Source organism: Lactuca virosa, chromosome 5 (genome assembly GCF_052849685.1).
Source record: "Lactuca virosa cultivar CGN04683 chromosome 5, Lactuca_virosa_CGN04683_v6, whole genome shotgun sequence".
Classification (NCBI taxonomy): domain Eukaryota; kingdom Viridiplantae; phylum Streptophyta; class Magnoliopsida; order Asterales; family Asteraceae; genus Lactuca; species Lactuca virosa.
In genome coordinates, this window is record NC_136430.1 from 373,455,423 (window position 1) to 373,478,889 (window position 23,467).

General features: G+C 38.0%; 1 long non-coding RNA gene across 1 annotated transcript; it reads left to right on the top strand.

Moving 5' to 3' along the window:
- The first annotated feature begins 609 nt into the window (after positions 1-609).
- On the top strand, positions 610-2,838 carry LOC145116942 (uncharacterized). Its single transcript, XR_013712397.1, has 4 exons — positions 610-1,151; positions 1,305-1,456; positions 1,801-1,901; positions 2,424-2,838. It is a non-coding gene; the product is annotated as an uncharacterized LOC145116942 (long non-coding RNA).
- Positions 2,839-23,467: the final 20,629 nt, after the last annotated feature.

Below are 23,467 nucleotides of genomic sequence, written 5' to 3' on the forward strand. Positions count from 1 at the left end.
CCTCCACCTCACTGAAACCTCCATACCCCACATGCCAAACCTACAACCAGTCATACCACCTATATATATCCACCCAACGCCCACATCTACAACCACACTCCCACGCATACCAACCATCACCTTATATAACCTACAACACTCATAGATACACATATACCTACCCTACCACCCACACCGACCCCTACACTTACGCCCGCACCCACATGCTTATCCGAACCACACCCCGACATCTACCCTACCACCACACACCCCTACCCTCAACCTTATATTCGTACCCATAATTTTAAACATTCATACATATACTTTTCCTATAAGGCCATACCGATGCCTACCTACCCTTGGTAACCAGACTTTCATTTCATAACTCATGCCACTAATAACAAAACAAAAAATTTATTTTGTCATTAAAAATTTATAAATATTAATAAATACATAGGTTTTAAAAATTATGATTATATTAAAATAGTAATTTTAAGATGATGATGATAATAATAATAATACTATGTTTTATAAAACAAGATAATAAAATTAACAAATTTTAGTATTCCCGCCCACATATCTAAAATGTTTGAATTTCCCACATACCAAAATTTGAAGTAAACACTGAACCGTACTTCATACGTGTTTTTCTCAAATCTCTCTAACCCTAATGACCGACAACCACCCACCACTCTTCTTTTTTCTCTTTCAGCCAACACCACCACCAATAACACAACACTCACACTGCACCACCATCGGCCACCAACGCCATTATCTGTGTAAAAACCGAAGAACCACCACACCCCCTTTTCCCACCGTCCCTCACCCTCCCTTTATGTCTCTCTCTAATGTACCACCACAAAACGTCGTATATGTAATTGTATCTGATTTGGGTTGCTCCAATTGTGAAAACCTAATTTTTGAATTCTCTTGATTTGTTTGAAATTTGAATGGGAATTGGCGAAACAGAGACGACGAGAGTTGTGGTAGTATGAGTATGGAATCGAAGTGGCCATCCACGGCGATGAATAATTACGATAACCGGAATCAAATACAAAAGCTAGAGGTTTACATTGAGATTCTTCTGCGACTCAAAAATCCAAAAACGGTGAAGCCAAAGAACCTGGTTTTGATGACAAGCTCTTTGTGCACTTCAATCTTCTTCTGACCAGGTATCTGTGAAATCTATTAATCTTCTTTTTATTGAATAGCCCTTCACTTTCAAACTATTTTTTGATAAAAGAACCATACATGATCAGAACATAAATACATATCATATTTATAAAAAAAACTTATGTTTTTCATATTAATTTGGATTGAAATAGGCGGAATTAACATTTAGTGTTGAAGAAAATTCTGAAGATTCAATTGATTGTGGCTCTTTGTTATGCATTTTCTTTGTGCTGGTTTCTCTGGTCACTGAGAGTTCGGCAAATTCAATTGATTGCAACTCACCTGGGAAGAAAATACCTCTAAGGTACAAGTATAGACACATACACATTATATATTGAATGATAGCAAATGACTATTTTACCCCTTCTTCTAGAATTAGTGCAGAATAAAAATGATTGTTTAATCAATGTTATGAATGGAAATTATGAATGAAAAAAATGTCAACTTATGAGTTACATAAATAACAAATATTTGATACAACTTCAATGTTATGAATTATTTAAATTATTGACCAAAGAATTATTTAATATCATTCATTTATTCAGTCTGTTAAGTCCTAAACAAACATTACCTTATTTTCTTTTCCATTCTGTCTTCTTTGATATTGAGATCTTAAATGTTGTTTTCTGTTGATATATTTTATGTCAGCATCATCCACCACCTGCCTTTGGTTTAGCACCTAATCTTGAAGCCCTTGCACTTGAAACAAATGGATATAATTTTGTAAATAGCCACACAAACTTTCCCAGGTATACTAACTATGCTGATTTATTTGCACATGTGCAACATTTTATGTTGATATAACACTATTTTTAGTGTCATTCATTCATGATGTTGTACTTTTTTTTTACTTTTTCATAGTAAAAATAGTTCAAAACAATTAGTAAATGCGTTCCATAGTAATTTTTTAGTATTATATTATTACTTCAATTTTGTTTGATGTTTTAATGCAGGTTGTGTTTGTTAAAATTGTCAACTTTTCAATAATATAATATAACGCACTACATTAGGTGGATAGATGAAACTAGAATAAATTCTTATTTTTGGGATGTTTGTTAAAGTTTATTTTTTTATAACTCTAAGGATCTAAATATTGTATAAGAGAAGAGGTAGCATACAATCTTTAGAATGTTATGTTTGTGGATGTGTATGATGGAACTAGACTTCATTATCGATGTAGCATGCTACCTTCTCAAGTGCAAAGTTTTATATTGTAGTTTTTAATGTTATTCATAATTTTGATATCAATTTAAATTATTATTATTTTGTAGGCTTTTACAAAAAAAACGGGAACAATTGGAAGCTACAGGTGAAGAAGTTAACGATGACCAAATTTTTTATGATGTTGTTGGTGGTCATGATAAGAAAAGATTGTATGAATTTGGCTCATTGAAACGGCGATTCCCATGATCGGAACTATGTTACACTCTAGAAAAAATTGATGAGTTGGAAGAATTGAGGGCGCTTGTTACTAAACAAAAAGAGCAAAACGAAGAACTTAAGGAAATAATGAAGGCCAAAAATGAACAAAACAACACAAGAATCTTGCATCTTGAACGACAACTAAAATTGACAATGAATGTTATCTACGCCTTTAAAGAACTCCAAAAATAGTTATAGATGACATAGTGTTGGTTTGTTTCTTTCAAAGTATTTATTTTTAATTAGGTTACATTTCATTTCCTTGTAATAAATATTTGTTGTTTTATTAATGGTATAAATCTTATTTGATTATTTGTTATTTTTGTTTTTATATATTTGTAAAAGGTAATTAGGATTTAATTTGTAAATTAATTATCCATCCGTAGCTATTTACCTTTGTAACGAAAATATTCCTACAAAATTTGCTAGAATACTGCAATGGATTTTAGTAGCGACTCACCACAACGGATTTTGCTATGGATTCATCACAACGGATTTTGCTAGGGATTCATCACAACGGATTTTGTTAGGGATTTATCAACACAGATTTTGCTAGAGATTCATCACCACGGATTTTCCTAAGGATTCATCACCACAAATTTTGCTAGGGATTCATCACTACGGATTTTGCTAGGGATTCATAACCACGAAATTTGTTAGGGATCCACTACAACAGAATTTGTGATGGAAGAACTACCATAGAATTCACAACGGAATCCTACTACGGAATACACGACGAAATACCATCTACAACGGATTTCATTCCGTTGTCACATTTGCGACAGGATTATTGTTTCCGTCACAACACCTTCGCTACAGAGTTTTTTGGGACGGAACTGTTCCCTTGCAAATTTCGTAGTTATTTGTCTTTTGCAACGGAATTTCAGCTTTTTGCAACGGATTCCTTCCCTAGCAAAATTGCGTTTTTCTTGTAGTGATATATGTTTCCACCAAGTGACCAATTCCATCAAGATCCCAAAATACCCACAACACCCTCAAGGTCCAACTTGGTCAAAGTCAACAGTCAATGTTGACCCAACACGCCGTGTTTCCCTTTGGCCACGCCGTGTTCCTCAAGCATCCAAACAATCGGGAAAACCTCAGCCAACACGCCGTGTTGACTTGCAAACACACCGTGTTCACCTGAGTTCCAACAGCTTAATACATTCAGCTGGCTTTTCGACTCCAAGAGCTCCAAAGCACATATCTAGACCAAAAGGTTCTTAGGAAGGATAAAGTTTCCAACTTTATCCATTGGGACTACCAAAAAGGTCCAAAAACCCAAATCATAAGCTTGATAATGCAAGGGCTCAACCAAAAAACACTTAATCCTTAAGATCTGAAGTCCATCCTTTCTAGAAGTGATTCTAACACCTAAGCCATCCCAAAGGTTGGTGCTTTTTAGACATAGATGTCAAATACATGTCTTACTTAATCCTTAAGATCTGAAGTCCATCCTTTCTAGAAGTGATTCTAACACCTAAGCCATCCCAAAGGTTGGTGCTTTTTAGACATAGATGTCAAATACATGTCTTGAACCCCTATTAGTTCAAAATGAGGATTTATGACCTAATCTCTATGCATGGAATCCAAAACTTGATCATAGACCAGATCCAAGACACTACTAGGTCACCTTGACCTGGAGATTCATAAAGTTGCAAACTTTATGAAATCTAACCATTGCAACATTCAAGAACAAGGAGAAAAAGGGACAAAACTCAAGATCTAACAACTGTGAATGATAAAAATCGGGTCTTGGACACTTCTACAGGTCCAGAAAAGTGCCAAACTGAAGAATGGGGCTTGCTTCTTGGATCTTTGCTTCCTTCTTCCACCTTCTTCCTTCTTTAGCCTCAAAACACCAAACTAGCTTCATAAATGGGAGAGAAAATGATTAGGGTTTCTTTCAGGGCTTGAGGGGCTGATGGGGGCTGAGGGTGAACAAACCCTAGCCTCCACGTTCCTTTAAATAGGGAGAAAAACCTGAAAGATTAAGGTTCCATTCCAGCCATCAACACACCGTGTTCCAAGAGGAAACACGTCGTGTTGTCCAAAATGAAACTCATGCCTTCTTATATCTAGACACGCTGTGTTGGTGCCTCCAACACGCCGTGTCCAATCCCCAATTATACCCAAGGGTGCTACCACTGACCAATTGACACGAAATAGAATTATAGGGATGAATTTAGAAGTACCTAAACATCAGGATGTTACATAGGATCTCCAACAAACAAAAACCTCCGCCTGCCGTCTCCAGTGACTTGTTGAAATATTCATGATTCCGATTACTTTCCTTGGCGCTTCTTTCTCATATCTGGTTAGATCTAAGCATGGTTGCAGAAATCGGGATTAATCGGCGATTAATCGTGGATTAATCGTTTGGCGTTCTCCAACCGCCGAGGATTAGGGTATTAATCGGAAATTTAGGATTAATCGCGTTTGGCGGGATTAATCGGTCTTGGCGGGATTAATCGGTCAACAAAAGTAAAAAAAGTCAAAAAAATTAAATTAAATTTTTTTTCAAAAAATAAACTTTTTTTACTCCAAAATTTTCAAATATTCAAAATTTCAAATATTATACCAAAATGTCCATATTTTCGTATTTTCAAATTTTCAAATTACAAAATTTCTTATTTTCTAATTTTGAAGTACTTGTTGTTATTAAGATATATTAATATTTGATTAATTTTAATTTTTATTAATAATCTATGGTCCCCGATTAATCCACGATTAATCCCCGTCAAGACCGATTAATCCCTTAACACCAGTCGACCGTCGAGCTACCGTCGAACGATTTTAACAACCTTGGATCTAAGTGATATCAGTGGTTTTTTCTCTGATGGTGTTCCTAGTCTAAATCTGTCCAGATATGGTGTTGATCTAAGTGAATCCAGGTTTTGACAACTACAATCTCTTGTCTCTGGTGATAATTTTGTGGTTTTGATTCGTCGGTGTTTCCTTGCGAGATGTGGAAGCTTCATGTGTTTTTTGTTTCAGATCTCTGGTGGATATCATATGTACACTCATTTTTATTACTTATGTTTACATGCTTTTTTATGTTAAAATATGGATCTTGTGTTAAAATATGAACATGATTTGTGTATTAAGCTTTGATTTTTGTGTTTTAAATTGTGAATTGACTGTATTAAGCTGTGAATTTTATGTTTAAACTTTAAATTTGCTATATTAAATTGTGAATTTTGTGTATTAAAATATGAATTTATTGTATTAAGCTGTGAATTTTGTGTATTAAACTACGAATTAACTGTATTAAGAGCTTTAGTTTGATAATATGGTTGTGAATGCTTACTTTTTGTGTATTAAATTGTAATTTTACTGTATAAAGTTGTGAGTTTTATGTATTAAGTTGTGATTTTTGTGTTTTAAACTGTGAGTTGTCTTCATTAAACAGTGAATTTTATATTTAAACTGCGAATTTACTATATTAAGCTGTGATTTTTGTGTAAATCGTGAATTGACTACATTAAGTTGTGAGTTTTATGTTTAAATTGTGAAACAATTATATTAAGCTGTGATTTTTGTGTTTTAAATTGTGAATTGATTGCATTAATTTGTGAATTTTATGTTTAAATTATGAATTGACTATATTAAGTTGTGATTTTTTTTTAAAATTGTGAATTGACTGCATTAAGTTGTGAATTTTCTGTTGAAACTGTGAATTTTATGTGTTAAACTATGAATTGATTGTATTAAGTTGTGATTTTTTTGTTTGTTTGCTTCTGAAATATAAGATGAAAGAAGCATTATACATAAATTTGATTTTATATAATTTTGAATAAAGTATGTAAAATTTAAATTGTGAATATTTGTGTAAATAAAATTTGAAATGAGCACTAGCTTATAGATCTAGAGTATAAATGTAAGAGTTATGTTAACAATATGGTTGTGAATGTATAATTTTTGTGCATTAAACTGTGAATTTTTAATATTAGGTTGTGAATTTTGTGTATTGAACTGTGAAATTGATTGTATTAAGCTGTGAATTTTTAATGATTTTTGTGTTAAAATATGAATAATTTATGTATTAATTTTCCTATGTATATGTTTATTTTGTGTTGTACAAACATGTAAGAATGTATTATTTTTTATAATTATTTTTATTAAACTCTGAATAAGTGAATTAATTAGTTCATTAAATTGTAAATATAATATTTTAAGCTGTTAGTTAATGATTTTATAGACATATCTGATTTGGAAGGAATTATGGTTGCGACAATGACGCATATGGTTGGTAGTGGTGTGTGATAGTAGTTGGTGGTGGTGGTGGTAGAGTTTGGGTTAAATTATGAATGGATATATGCATGAAATTATTAAACTGTGTATTAGTGAACTAATATGTTTATTAAACTGTGAGTATGGTATTTTAAATTGTGAATATGTGTTATAAACGATATATTTTTTAAATAAACTTTCATTTAGAAAAGAAAAAACTGAATTTGTTAAAACAATTCTATTTTTTTTATTAAATTTTGTATATTTAGCTACAAAAATGAAATGATATTTGTTAAAAGTATTACCAAAGAAACGAGAGCTACAATGTTCGATCTATTAAGTTGTGAATAATACCAGAAAAATACCAATGATTTGTTGTTAGTCGGGCGACGGTCCGACGGAGGTCCAACAATAAGTGGCAACTAGTTGTAAACTAGGAAATGGAAAAGTATCGGGACGACGGAAAAGATAATATGCATATATTAATAAGTATATTCATATATGAATAAGTATATCCATACGTGAATATACGTAGTAATATTCACATATGAATATTATGTAGTATATTCACATATGATTATGGCGATTAATGGTGGAGGGGGTGGCGGTGGCAGGGGTAGCGGTGAGGGTAGCAGTGTTGGCGGTGGTGGTGGTGGTGGCGACATAAATGGCGAAGATGGTGGTGGTGGCGACATAAATGGCGAAGATGGTGGTGGTAAAGGTGGCAAAGGTGGTATTCGTCGGTGGCGGAAGTGGCGGTGGCAATGGTGGTGGTGTAAGGGTAGAAGTGGCGGAGGAGGTTGAGTTGGAAGATGGTGGCAGAATTGGCAGTGGCAGAAGTGGTGGTGGTGGTGGAAGTGGCAGTGGGGAGGTGGCGGAGGAGAGGGAGGTTGTAACACCCTGTTTTCATTTTACAACATAGATTTAGTACATCCCAAATATTTAAAACCAAAAATTTCGTTTTCATAATAATAAAACCATCATCCAAAACGTGTTCATAAAACCATAAAGGAAAACCAAAGTATGTCAATCAATCATCTAAATACATCAGAGTAAATAAAACAGAAATCGTGGTGTGTGTGATGCGATCATCCCGAGCTCTTCCCCTTCGATCCCGAAGTACCTGAAACATAAACTGAAAACCATAAGCACGAAGCTTAGTGAGTGTAAGGGTCGAATTTAGTTGTAATATGTCAAAGTCTTTTGTACCCTTCGAATGTTTGTTAAGTTTATTTACTAAGGTGTATTTCGTACGAAGCTTAAGTGTCAATGCCTTAGTATGTTTTGTATGCTTTCAGTGTTCCTATAAATATGGAACTTTACTAGAGTTAGATAAGAGTACTTTACAGAACCTGTCTATTTTTCTCTCTATTTTTCTCTGTAAACGTTGAAGCATAAATGAGCAGAAACCAGATCTTATTTACATTGTTTGTTCAATCTGCATTCGTTTTACTCCGATTTTGATTAATACTTGATTCAACGATTCATCAATTGGTATCAGAGCGGGTCTTCAATGATCAACGTGATTTTTTGAAGAACGATTCTCGGTTTGGCAACATTTGTCACAATTGGAGCATTTTTGGTGAGTCTCTCTCTCTATGATCTCTCTTGATTTCATTGAATTCATGCATTGCGTTCTTAATTGTTTGATCGTTTTGTCTCAATGGATCAAAATTTGTTTTCACCCCATTGATTGATCCATATATTGTTGGATAGATCAAAAAATGAGCCTAAAATCAAAATTCGTTTACTGTTCATTGATTCAACTTTCAAGCCCAATTCTCATGATTCATTACTGTTCACTTCTTTTATTTGAACCCAAAACTTATGTCGATCAAATATCTTAAAAAGTCGAGCCCACAAGAATTCATTAAATCAATTTGATATAAAGTCGCTATTGTACGAATATGAAAATGTCTGGTTCGTCATCGCTATATCTGTTGTACATACTGCTCTTGATTCACGTTTTTGTTCAACTTGTTCTCATGGATTTGAGTTCGTTTCATCATCTCTATCATTTGATCAACTTTGATTATTGAGTTAGAATTGTGAATCAGTTGGGTTTGATCAAGTAATTGTCGATCAAATTCTTTGATTTGGATGAAATTGATCAAGAACCATCAACTAATATCTGTTTAACATGAAAATCGATGATACACTGTTGATCAAAGTCGTTGTTCTTGGTTCAACTTGTACACAAGCTTCACTGAGTTGTACATATCAAGGCTCGATGATACACTGTTGATGGTCGAGTTTGATTCGAGATTGATGGTTGTCAAGTTTGGATCGAAAGTTTGGTTTGTACTATGATTTCGAAGAATTGGTGATATGAAATCGCAAGTCAATTGTTGTGAAGTTTAAGTCAATTTTACATCTGGAATCAAAAAGTCAATGTCGATGGCTTGACGTTTACAGGTTCGTGATTTGGATGTCGATTGATTTTAAAAGATGTTGAAGTCGATTGATGAACGAATGGAGTCAAGAAATCAATGTTGATTATTGATTTTGAGTTCGTTGACGAATCTGATTTGGGGTGTGTTGATCGAATGTGTTGGAATCAAAAATCAACTGGAATGGGTTGGAGTCAATCGATTGAAGTCTTTGGTGTCTAAGTTGATTATCGATAATGTTAGATTTTGAAGGTATCTGACTTCGATTTTGAGGTCTTGAATGAAAAGCGAAGCCATGGATTTTAATGTTGATGTTGGAATCGATGTTTTCAATTAACGAATTGGGAATCGTTTTGGTGATGTCGATGGTGCGAAGCCATGGTTTTGAAAAGCGAATTCTGGAAATTGGATGGTTCGATTGTCAAAGAACGAAGACTTGATGTTGAGTTGCTGTTGAACGAATGGAAATTTTGTTTGGATCTCGATTCAGTGAGTAAATGTGAATGATTCAGACTTGATTCAGAGGCTTCGAATGCCTTCGTTTTCGTTAAAATAGACTGAAAAATTTCGTTAATTTGGTGCTTTGATTGAATCTAACGAAGGGGAGAGAGAAAATTTTGGTGCTGTGAATTCGTACGAGGGGTGCTCTGATTAAACGAAGAGGAGAGAGAAAATGGGCTGATGAAGTTTCGAAGGGGAGAGAGAAAAAGTTTCGTACGTTTGAAAGGAAATTGGGAAGTTGAAGTTTCGTATGTTTTGATGAAGAACAGAAGTTTCGTTCATATGGTGCTGGATTCTGGATTCGTACGAATTGGGGAATTTGGGAAGAAACTCAGAATTTTCGAAAATGACCCCTGAACTTATGAACGTTTGACACTTCGTACGAATAAACAAAGTTTCGTATGATTGGTTAAAAATTTCGTATGTTTTAATGAAAAAGGAGAAAGTTTCGAAAACAACCCCTAACCTTTCGAATGTTTGGCAACTTTGACAATTGGGGTTACTCGGTAAAAATTTTCGTATGAATTGAAGAAAAGTGCAAAAGTTTCGTAAGCAGTCCCTATAATTTCGACAGTTTGGCAACAAGTACTCAAATTTGAAAAAAGACTGTTTTTGCTGAGAATTGAAGAATATGCTTTTCAGGCCCCTGCAGTTTATGCAAATTGATGCTTTCTACCCAACTTCAGAAAATGGGGAGAGTTTTGCATTTTTGGTTGTTTTGGGCGCACCGGGTCACTGCAGAATTTTGAAATTGACAATTTCTACCCAAATTTGAGAAATTTTGTCAAATGCGGTCCGTGAACGAAGCTAAAAATTGAAGATTTTTTGGGTTTTCCGGATTAAAGCACAAAGTTTATGCCACATGTTAAGGGAGAGTTTTGACACGAAAAATTCCGAATAGAGCATGTTCTCTTTCCTTGAAGGTTTTATAATCAAATTTCGATTATAAAAAGGGGGAGAAATTTATATGGAAATTCGAACTTGAATTTTTCATATTACGCGGATTTGAAGACCGAAGTGACCTTGAATTTTTGAAGCTTACGAAGTGATGCAATTGGAAGTTTGGAAGTGATTTATTTTCGAAATGGGTTTGGTTTTATTGAAGATTTTTGGGGTGTGCTTTTGTGCTTAACTTTTGGTGATCAATTTGCAGTTTGAGAAGCTTATGATCATTCGTTGATGCTCGGTTTGTATGGTCTCACATCCTAGAGCCCAAATTGAAGAATCATGGAAGAATTGAAGATTAAAGTACGTTTCGACATGTGTCACCCTTGAGGCTCGGATCGCGTAGTTGCTCGATTTTGGAAGATTTGAAGTGGGTCATTCATTCCTAACTTTGAGGGGGAGAATGTTGGGGTACAAAGTTTTCCATGAATGACTTTGTAATGTTTGACTTTTGTAGACCCACTTGCATGTGGTGCATTAGCCTTTTGTCATGAGATAGAGAGTGAGAGAGAGACATGTAAACACCTCTATATAAGGTGGGTTTAGTCCACTTGTAGAGGTGTGCTTGAGAGGTGTAAAAGTGAGTCTGTAAGTGTGTGTTATTTATGTAGACTAGATCTAGATCCCTTTTTGTGTAACACCATACATATTCAATACATCTCTTGAACACCCAAATCACCATGTTCATTGTGCAATCATTAATTCTGCATGCCAAACCATGTTCTTTAGTCGATACAGTGAGTTCCCCAAAATATCGCATACCATACATATCTTCCAGCTCAAGGCTACTATAAGTTCCCAATCTGCTTGTGTATCAACCAGATCCGTTTGATGGTGCGGAATCCCAATCAAACGGATGATGTCAGATCAATAGAAGAAGAAGTAGAAGAAGAAGATGATGAATCTTTGTATGAATTGATAATAATGTAGATCCAGATACAAGAGATTCACACACACAAAACTTCTCTCTAGTTTCTCTCTCTAGAACACCTTGGGTTTCACACACTTAAGCTCTCCTCAACTCTCTCTCTCTCTTACATGCATACCTCATACCCCTCACCTTCTATATATATAGGAAGACGGACCGTAAACCTGTTTACAGTCTGACCGTAAACCTGATTACGGTCAGGCAGACCGTAAACACCTTGCCTGGCCGTAAACTTGACGGTAAACTCATAAAACACTATAGAAAAATACAGTTGCCTAGAAAAGCAAAGTATAAACCATAATTTTAGACCCAACAATCTCCCCCTTGGTTTATAGCTTTCTTTTCTTAATTGACCCAACAAGCTCCCCCTAAAAAGTAGTTGGTTTTTCTTGTCAATCTTCATCGAGAGCTTGGCTTCAGCATTAATCTTCAAATTCTTCACAACTTCAAGATGAACTTGATGAATCTTCAATGAATGACTTCATCTTGAGCAGTTGGGCTTTTCTGCAGAATTTGGCTTTGAACGCATGGTGGGTGAGGAGGCTTCTTGAAAAGATTCTGGAAAGATAGCGCTTTCAGCTTGAGAATCTTCAGAGAGAATGGAGAATGAAACTTCTGGATCACTTCAGCAGGTACAAGATAGCAGCAAATTGATTGAGGAGGCTTCAATGCAATATGTCACATAATCTTCAATTACAGCTTTACCTTGCTTCTGGGGTTGAAGGATTGAATGTTGAAAGAATAATCTTCAATTACAAACAACCTATTAAATGGTTCAATTTTAGATGTACTAGAACGTGTTTCCCACTTCCTGATATACCCCGGTAATCAAGAACTTCCAAAGAACTCCTTACTTTAGGTGAGTATTCAATCATTAAGAAAGAGGTCAGATATAGAAGTGCATATGTTGTATCCTAGGTCGGATGTCTTCCAATCACACAGAGGGAACAACATATGACTAACATAGATAGGGGTTTAGAGAGATAGTAGAGTGCATATACTGTGTCCCAGGTCGAATCTTCCGATCACGCAGAGGGGACAACATATGAATAACAGATAGAAAGAATTTCATAGATAAGGAGGTGCGTAGAATTAGAGTTGCATATGTTGCAATCCAGGTCGGATATATTGCAATCACGCAAAGGAAGCAACATATGACTGACAGATAGAAAGCAAGAAAATAATTTCCTACATACCTACTTTATCAGAACCCCCCAGTTGCCCTATCAATACCGGAATTAAGGACATGAGTCCATACATCAAGGAAATGTTCAGCCACAGTTGTAGATAATTAACTTTTAGTGTATCTCGCAGGTTCCCATGTTTATCTCACTGCTCAATCTACCCGAGCGTCGTATGGTCAGTCCAATTGAAACTATCTAAGTCTATATTATCTAGCCCTTTCATGGTCAATCAATGTCTAGTCCATTTGAATCCTTTGTGCCTACCAGCACAATGAATACAGAGTCTAGACAATTCGGCTTTAGTGCATTACACGAATTGCATATTGCCCTTTAGCACTAGACTTCATATCACTTCCCAAAACAATACCTACTAAAGAAAGACATATAAGGAAATTAAAGAAAATTGTCTTTGAAATGAATCAATGTAAGATAAACTCAGGAGTATCGAGAAGAAAAATCAAACCGTAAGTCACCGATTGAATCTGCATCCAGAAGGTCTGAGAACAGCACGCATAATCTCAGAACAGATCCGAAAATTCTTCATGTCATTAAGCACAAACCCCATGAGTGATCCCCTCCTTTCTTCCTTTCCCGCAAAGGACACATATTCTCAAATAATGTTCTGAGTGTTGTACAGTTGAGAGATGCCTCCTATCATGTGCCTGGAACAGCCACTATCCACAAACCAAAGTCTGATGATATGCCTCCATAGCTGCTCCGACACAAAGCAGGATCAGTTGGTCTTTGGAACCCAGTCCATTTTGAAACTGGTTTGACCTTTGTCGTCTTTGCAAGGAACTCTTTCCCATGACATATCCTGTTTATCACAAACAGAAGATGTAGAAATATTAGAAGCATTAGGAGATTTAGGAGATTGAACCTTTGGTACCCATTTGTAGTTGGGTTTAACCCATTTCTTTTTCGAGTGGATGGGTGTCTCGGCACTTGATTTTGAACTTGAAGTCGATCGTCGAGATGACTTTGACCTAACCGGTCTTGATTTCACTGGAGCATCTCTTGGATTGGACTTCATGGCCGGCATTCCCTTCTTGCCCTTGGGATTTTGATTCTTGGCCTTGTAGGTTTGATTCTTGGCTTCTAGGCATTCCAGTCGCCATTGTCTGAACGTGACCTTGAGGGGTTTTTTTTGGAAAATCTCCCTCTTGGCGTGTTCTGCCACCCTTGTGCGTAGTAGGGAACGTACACGCGATTTGGACAATTTTTGGCAATGTGTCCAGGTGTTCCACAGTGAAAGCAAGTCTGCTTCTTCACGTAGGAGTTGTTTCTTCCTGCCCCTGGTGGCGTGTCCTTGCCTTATCTCTGATTGTTCCCACAAGCACACTTGCAGCAAGCCGTCGGTTTTGCTTGTTTTGGTGGCTTGTATTTTCCAACAGCAGGTTGATCAAAAGTAACTGAGTTAGAAGCAACAGATTCAGAGTTCAAGGAGTCATTGGATTGTTCAATAGTTTTCTCATTGTTCTCATCTTCCGTTACTTTACCTGCACAAGAAGTAGAAGCATTAGAATCGTTCAGCTCAACATTTTATGGCACATCCACTGCAGAATTATCAAAGATATCATCAAATATATCGAAAAAATTTAAGTCATCAGACTTTGAAACAATCTTATTATCAGACACACTCTCTTCAGAAGCTTGCTTGCAATGACTTAGAGGTTGATCTGCATAGTAAGTAGAAACATTAGTATTTTCAACATTAATACTACCTCCTGACACAAATCCATATTTAAGATGTGGCTCTCTGTCCATTTCCTCTTTTGTTAAAGGGATATTTGCATAAGTATGATTAAAAGGAGGATGGACTTTGTTATATCCTAAACCCTTGGACTGATTCTCTTTGAATTTCAAATTGGTTTCTATCATTGATGCAACTACTTCACTTGACACATCAAATTTTCTAAAAGTAAAATCTGCATTTTCAAATTTGTTTTTCAATGTGTCAAGCTCAGCAGTTACCTCAACGTGTTGTTCACTTACATATCTATAATGTGTACTCTTAATACTATACTCTTCCTGAAGTTTTCTAAAGTCCTTGGTTTTTGTTTCTAATGCAGCCTTCAGGGGTTTTTGTCCTTTTCTAAGTTCATACTTTTCATATTTCAAGTCCTCGTTCTCTCTACGTAACAATTCTATATGCTCAAGAAGATTGTTAACTTTATTAATGCAAGTTTGAGAACACGAAATTTCATTGACTTTGGTGTTTAAAGAACGCATTGTTTTTTTTAATAATATGCCCTTTGACTAAAAACTCAAAAGTCAACCTTAAAAGTCAAATTTAAAAAGTCAAACTTAAAAGTCAAACCGAAAAGCTAAAATTGAAAATTTAAAGGTTAAACGAAAAAATAAAGTTTAAAGTCAAAGGTCAAATTTTAAAAGGCAAAGTCAAAATTTTAAGTCAAAAGTCAAAATTAAAAATTTAAAAATTAAAAGCTAAAATTTTGGAAGAAAATAGAATTTAAAATTAAAAGAAATTTGAATTTTGGGCTAAAAATGTCAAATTGGCGAAATTAGGTGCGAATGGCAGTGTATTTGAATTAAAATCGGAAGGGATGAACCAAGATACAGCTTAGAAGAGTTGGTAAGACGTGTGGATTAGTAGGGAGGAGACCCGGGTTCGATCCCCGACACCTCCAACTTCGCTTCCTTTTTATTTGACGCTGCTGTGCTGCGAGGAAGCTGCTTGCGAAGTTCGGACGATCAGATCGAAGTCTCGCACATGTCCGAGCCGCAAACCGCCGAGCCGCAAACGTCGACCGTACACGTGCGATGCTGCTGCTGGCCGTGAACTCCGAGCCGTACATGTGCGATGCTGACCGTAAACCTCGGACCGCAAACCGAGGGCCGTAATCTCGGACCGTAAACTCCGAGGCCGTAAACTCCAGCCGCAAACTTCGGAAATCCTAGCTGCTGACCGTACACGCCGCCACCCCTTCGCTGGTTACGACCAAAAACAGCGTTTTTCACCCTTTTTGCTCCAAAACTCGATCAAAAACCCTTTTTTATCAAAAACACGAAGAACAACCCCCCTAATTTTCAGAGATCTATCCAAAAACGCAGGAATCCTTCCAAAATAAGATCAAATAAGCTCCAGATGTGACAAAAATGATTGATACAACCTGGCTCTGATACCAATTGTAAGTTCCCAATCTGCTTGTGTATCAATCAGATCCGTTTGATGATGCGGAATCCCAATCAAACGGATGATGTCAGATCAATAGAAGAAGAAGGAGAAGAAGAAGATGATGAATCTTTGTATGAATTGATAAGAATGTAGATCCAGATATAAGAGATTCACACACACAAAACTTCTCTATAGTTTCTCTCTCTAGAACACCTTGGGTTTCACACACTTAAGCTCTCCTCAACTCTCTCTCTCTCTCTCTCTCTCTCTCTCTCTCTCTCTTACATGCATACCTCATACCCCTCACCCTCTATATATAGGAAGACGGACCGTAAACCTGTTTACGGTCTGACCATAAACCTGTTTACGGTCTGACCATAAACCTGTTTACGGTCTGACCATAAACCTGATTACGGTCAGACAGACCGTAAACACCCCGCCTGGCCGTAAACTTGACCGTAAACTCATAAAACACTATAGAAAAATACAGTTGCCTAGAAAAGCAAAGTATAAACCATAATTTTAGACCCAACAGCTATGCCGAGTCTATTTCACCCACGGGTCTATTTCACCTCCGAGTCTATTTTAACTCATGTGTCGGCCCAAAGCCGTACTGGGTCTATTTCAACCCCGAGTCTATTTCAACTCATGTGTCAGCACTAGGTTGTACCGGGTATATTTCACCCCACATACATATAGCAAACAGGCACACATGCATATAACACATACAGCAGGAATCACAAAGACTACAAGCACATAACATATCCTAGTGTTCTATAGAATAGTGAACAAACTCACCTCAGTTTGCTGTCAGCCAAACAAATGATCGGTTGCTGAAACGGGAAATCCCCGCGCTAATCAATAAAAAAACCCAATTGATAATTAGTCCATAAACCATAACTGGGAATCTAGTTCATTTGTCCAACACCTAGGGTAAAAGACCATTTTATCCTTTCCTCACTTGGTCCAATAACCGAGGCCCAACCTAATGGCACCAAAAGCCCAATATGGCCCAAATTCATAAATGATACCCAAATCCTATTATGGACCCAAATCCAAGAAGGCCCAAAGCCCAACAATGGGCCAAAGTCAGAAAGACTACTGGCCCAACAAGGCCCAAAACCCTAATAGTCCAAATATGGCCCAAAACACAAAAAAGTAAATGAAAGTCAACAGCTGTTGAGTACGAATAACTACTTAGACTTACACTCGGTGTACACCACCTTTGGCCGGAACGCGATGCGTGCGAGCTGGGTATGCCCAACGTACTCCACAGCAGCCCAATCTCACCATTAAGTGCTTAATTTGTTAAACCACTAAGTCCACTTCTCAGATCTGATCCTAAATGATGTCTTAACACGTGAAGTTGGCATCTTTACTCCTTTGCATGTCTTAATGGGATCCAATACTTGTTTTTGACCATTAAAATCCATAATAAGAGCCCTAGCTCATGCATGGTCCAATATAACACATCAAGATTGCATTTTTATGCACAAGGAACCTCAAAAATGCTAACATCTACCATCCCTAGCTTCTGCAGTAGCTCATACTCTCAAGCATGACTTAAGGGACCATAAAATGCACAAAAACAAGCCCTAACTAGATTTATCAAAATGAACCATCAAGTTAAGAGCTTTATACCTCCAAAAGATTTCCAAGTTAGTGATGATTCTGGATCCACAAGCTCCAAGCACACCAATGCAACTTCCAAGAGCTCTTTTTCCTTCAAGGTCACCAAAAACACTCTCAAATATCACTTCCAAGCTCAAAACACTCAAAATGAAACTAGGGTTTCATTCTCAGGGTTTGGAGAGGTATAGGTTGGTCATAAGAAGGTCCAAAAGCAACATAAGGTGTTTAAATAGGGCTCAAACTCTAAAAGTTAGGGTTTGTCTCAAATGACCGTATGCCCAGCATACTCCATGTACACCCCACGTACCTGGATGCCTCCGCGATCAACATTTCGAACCAGTATGCCCAACGTACTCCTAACGTATGCCCAACGTACTCGGACAGGGACCAAAATGCAAGACTTTTTAAGTTAAGGGAAAAAGGGGAAAATACCTTTAATGCAAATGTTACAATTCTCCACCACTTGAATCAGACTTCGTCCTCGAAGTCCGTCGCTGCGAATAATTCCAGATAATGCTCCCTCATCTCGACCTCAGGATCCTACGTCCATTCTGAACCCTTGTGGTGCTGTAATTTCACCTTCACTAACCCCACAACCTTGTTCCTCAAGGTTTTCGTCTTCCGGTCAAGGATCGTCACCGGTCTCTCAATGTAATTCAGGAGATCATCCACTTGAATATCCTCCAATGGAACTACCGCGGAATCATCAACCAAACATTCCCCGCAGGTGAGAGATGTGAAACGTGCTATGGATCTGACTAAGCTCCTCAGGTAGATCCAAGCGATAAGAAACCCTTCCCACCCGGCCTAAAACACTTAAAGGACTGATATACCTGTGGCCCAACATGCCTTATTCCTGAATCGGATGACACCTTTCCAAGGTGACACCTTCAGGAGAACCATGTCCCCAACCTGGAACTCTAGATCCGATCGGCACTTGTCGGCATAACTCTTCTGCCGACTCTATGATGTCTGAAGTCTACCCTGAACCTGTTGAATCAACTCATTAGTCTTGAAGACCACCTCAATACTCCCCATGACTTGTTGAACGACCTCACCCCAACATATCGGGGTCATGTACTTTCTCCTATAGAGCATCTCAAAAGGAGGTCTATCAATGCTAGTGTGATAATTGTTGTTACATGAAAACTCCGCTAAAGGGAGATACGTATCCCAACTCCCACTGAAATCCAATACACATGTCCGAAGCATATCCTCCAAGGTATGGATAGTCCGCTCACTCTGTACATCAGTCTACAGGTGGAAAGCCTTGCTGAAATGTAAACGAGTAGCCAGCTCCTCATGAAACCTCTTCCAAAACCTGGAAGTAAATCAGACATCCCTGTCTGATATCGCTGTAATCGGCACCCCATGTCGTGCCATAACCTCCCTGATGTAAATTTCGGCCAACCTCTCTGCAGAGATACTCTCCTGAATCGTAATGAAATGTGCTCTCTTGGTCAATCAATCCATGATGAACCATATCGAATCCACTCTGTGCGCTGTCCGTGGAAAATTTGTGATGAAATCCATAGTAATCTCTTCCCATTTCCAAACGGGAATGTCTAACGGCTGCAAATTTCCATGAGGTCGCTGATGATCGGCCTTGAGTTTCCTGCAAGTCAAGCACATCTCCACATACCAGGCCACATCTCTCTTCATTCGTGGCCACCAATAGTCAATCCGGAGATCCCTATACATCTTTGTTGCTTTGGATAAATAGAGAACCTCGACTTGTGCGCCTCCTCCATTAAAACCTGGCGCGCACCACCCAAATACGAAACCCACACCCTCTGATGAAGGGTCAATAACCCTCGAATATCATAATCGTAGGAAGCGACTAAACCCACTATGCGCTCACTCTTCTGGTGCTCTTCCTTCATAGCCTCAACCTGAGCCTCTTTGATCTGCTCTAACATATCCCTGATCGGAACCACGACCACCTTACGGCTGAGAGCATCGGCCACCATGTTGGCCTTCCACGAGTGATAAAGGATCTCACAATCATAATTCTTCACCACATCCAACCATCTACACTGCCTCATGTTCAGATTTAGATGATCCGTCAAATACCTCAGGCTCTTGTGATCCGTGTATATAGTACAGTGGACCCCATAGAGGTAATGTCGCCAAATTTTGAGGGAAAACACCATAGCCCCCAAATCAAAATCATGTGTAGGATAATTCGCCTCATGAGGCTTCAGCTGCCTCGAAGCCTAAGAAATCACATGACCATGCTGCATCAACACTGCTCACAAACCTGTGATCGACGCATCACAATATACCACAAAATCCTCAACACCCTCTGGCAGGGTCAGGATCGGAGCCTCACATAATCGCTGCCTCAGAGTCTCAAAAGTTGCATGCTGCTCAGGCCTCCAACGAGAACGTGACGGTCTTTTTCGTCAACCGGGTCAAAGGAACCGCTATCTTCGAGAACACCTGAATCAATATCTTATAGTAACTCATCAGTCCAAGGAAACTCCGAATCTTAGATGGAGACCTCGAAACTTCCCACCTCATCACTGCCTTGACCTTGGCCGGATCGACCTGAATACCGTTCTGGTTGACAAGGTGACCCAGAAACTGCACCTCGTGCAACCAGAACTCACACCTGGAGAACTTCGCATACAATCTCTCACTCCTCGGAGTCTCCAATACCTCCTTCAGATGCTCCTCATGTTGTTCCTAGAACTTGGAATAGACCAGGATGTCATCAATAAATACTATCACAGACCAATCCAACATAGGCTTGCATACGCGATTCATGAGGTCCATGAATGCGGCTGGAGCATTGGTGAGCTCGAAAGGCATCACCACAAAGTCATAATGACCATAATGAGTCTGGAAGGCCGTCTTCTGTGTATCCTCCTCTATCACCCTCATCTGATGACAAACCCGAACTCATGTCAATCTTGGAAAACCAAGACGCACCCTGAAGCTGGTCAAATAAATCGTCAATCCTCGAGAGTATGTAACGGTTCTTCACCGTTAGCTTATTCAACTCTCGGTAGTTAATACACATCCGATGCAACCCATCCTTCTTCTTCACGAACAATATCGGTGCTCCCCATGGTGCGCTACTCGCTTGAATAAATCCCTTGTCTAACAGCTCCTGCAGCTGACTAGACAACTCCTGTATCTATGGAGGTGTTGTTGGATAAGGTGTCTAAGTCCATAACTATATTTGGTATGTACTTGACCCTAGGGTAGCATGGTCCATTTGGGTTGCACTTCACGAGGACAATTTGAAGGATGGACTTTTGAGAAGATGATAATTATGATTTATTAATATATTATAAGTTCTAATATATTAATATGAAATCATATTATTTAATTAGTACTGATCAAGAATTAATTTGGAATTAATTTTGTGATGAAAAGAGACTAATTAAATATAATGGATTGATTTGGTAAATCATTCATTCTTATAAAGTGGGCTTATGATCCATAGTTCTTTATGTTGGGCTAAACCCATGTGGTGACCGATGGATACTCCATTGAGGTTTTAACCCATGGAGCATGAGGGATATGGAAGATCATTACGGTTTACATGGTGTAACCCTAGTTTGCCACACTATATAAGAGACCCTAATGCTACCAAAATTGGCACCTAAGTGATCTTAGAAGAGTGCTAGCCGATTTTGTGAAGCAAGGAATTCTCTCTCTAGTTCTTCCATTTGTCGGTGGTGATTTGTGGCTCCATTTGAGGCATTCACATTATTGGTGCTAGGCTCTTAAAGCTTCAAGGTTTCCAACTACACTGAAAGGTATGTCATCTAACTAGAATTTTTGTAGTATAGATACTCCACTGTATGCTAGTTAGGATGATGCTTTGGAATTTTGAAAGTTTGCATGTAAGGGTGGCAAAGGGTAGCTTAATGTTTATCATAAGGTCAATGGAAGGTGTGTGGTTAACCGACACATTGATTAAGGTGATAATTGACATTGAGAGTACCAAGTACATTTGCATGGTTATTCACACCTTGTTTGTGATCCTCGGTATCCCAGTCACTAACATGAAGGGCATAATCGAGATTTAAACATGCCATTGAATTGTTCAATGAATCTCAAAGGATCTAGGAATTTCAATCCAATGAAAACTTAATAACAATTTCTTTTTTCATGGTGGAAATTGGTAAATCGTCATTTACCTACCTTCAAATATTTTGCAAGTTGGATTACGACATCCCTCTTCCAAATTGTAAAATATTGTGTTGGGTCCTAGCCTTAATATTTCATTTTGGGTGTTATATTAAGGACTCTTTATCTAATCTAAACTTTGTCTTCCTTTCTTTTCAGATGTCTTCCAACACTGCTTCGGGCTCTAACCCTACCGGTTCCTTCTCTCTCATGAACCTTTGTGGGAGAGTCATCTTTGATGGGATTAATTTCAATGATTGGATTAGGAACATCAGGATGGTCACTCGCTAAGAGGACAAGGAATATGTCCTCGACAAGGAGCTTAAGGAAATCGATGAGTCTGTTGCTACTCCTCAGGAGATTGTTGATTCCAGGGCACATGAGAAAGATGCCACCAAGGTAGCTTGTATCATGCTTGCCACCATGTCTCCTGAACTCCAAAAGTCATATGAGGACTTCTACCCTTTTGAGATGCACCAGGACCTAATGGAAAGATACCATCAGAGTGCTCGTCAAGAGCGGTATGAAATCATCTGCTCCATGATTACAACAAAGATGAAGGATGGTGAACCCATCACGGGCCACTTGCAAAAAATGCAAAGGTTTGTGGACCGTCTACTCAAACTGAATGTGAACTTTGATGAGGAGCTGGCTATAGATATTATTCTACACTCCTTACCTCCATTTTATGATCAGTTCTGCATGACTTATCATATGAACAAGGAGGAAGTCACTCTGAGCAAGCTTCAGGGCCTTTTGAGGACTGCCGAAAGTGGTCTCAAAGGTAAATCTGTTGTAACCGCTCCTACTGCTAATGCCCCTGTTCTGGCAATTGGGCAAGGTAAGGGGAAGAAGAAGAAGGCTCCTTCCAAGAGCCGCAAGGGAAAGTCTCTTGATGGATCCTCTTCAAGTGGAAGCAAATGAAGTTATTCTACTCCCTCGACCATCCCAAAAGAAGCATAGTGTTTCTATTGCCATGAAAAAGGGCACTGGAAGCGAAGCTGCCGCAAGTACTTGCAGGATGTTAAGGATGGGAAGGTCAAACCCACCCATGCAGGTATTTACACTATTCTATCTGAAAACTCATCATATACTAACTCTTGGGTTCTTGAAACAGGTTGTGGATTTCACATTTGTTCTGATGTGTAGGGCCTAAAAAGAAGTAACGATGTGGAGCACGGGAATATAAACTTGATCATGGGGAATAGGAAGGTTTCACCTGTCACCAAGATTGGAGTTCACTCTTTATTTCTTAGTAGTGGGTTAGAAATAGATTTGAATAATTGTTGCTACTCGTCTGATATGGAGAGAAATATTATTTCCTTTCATGGTTTGTACAAACAAGGTTTCACAATTTTTTTGATAATGATTGGTGCAATAAATGCTTATTATAATGGTGTTTTTTATTTTAGAGCATTACCTTGTAATGGTGTATATGAAACCGTGATGGTTGTAGACAACTTAGGAAATAATGTGTTGCATATCGATTCTTTTAATGATTTGGATAACGCATCCTTGTGGCATTGTCATCTTGGACATGTCAACAAGAAGCGCATAGGCCAACTCCAGAAGGCTGGAGTTTTGGAGTCATTCGACTTATGGTCAGATAACACTTGCGAGTCTTGTTTGCTTGGAAAAATGACTAAGTCACCCTTCACTGGTTCTTGTGAAAGGGGTGAGGGTTTGTTGGATCTCATACACACCGATGTGTGTCGGCCCTTCAGAACCGCCATAAGGGATGCTTACCGCTTCTATGTGACTTTTACTGATGATTACAACAGATATGGCTATATCTACT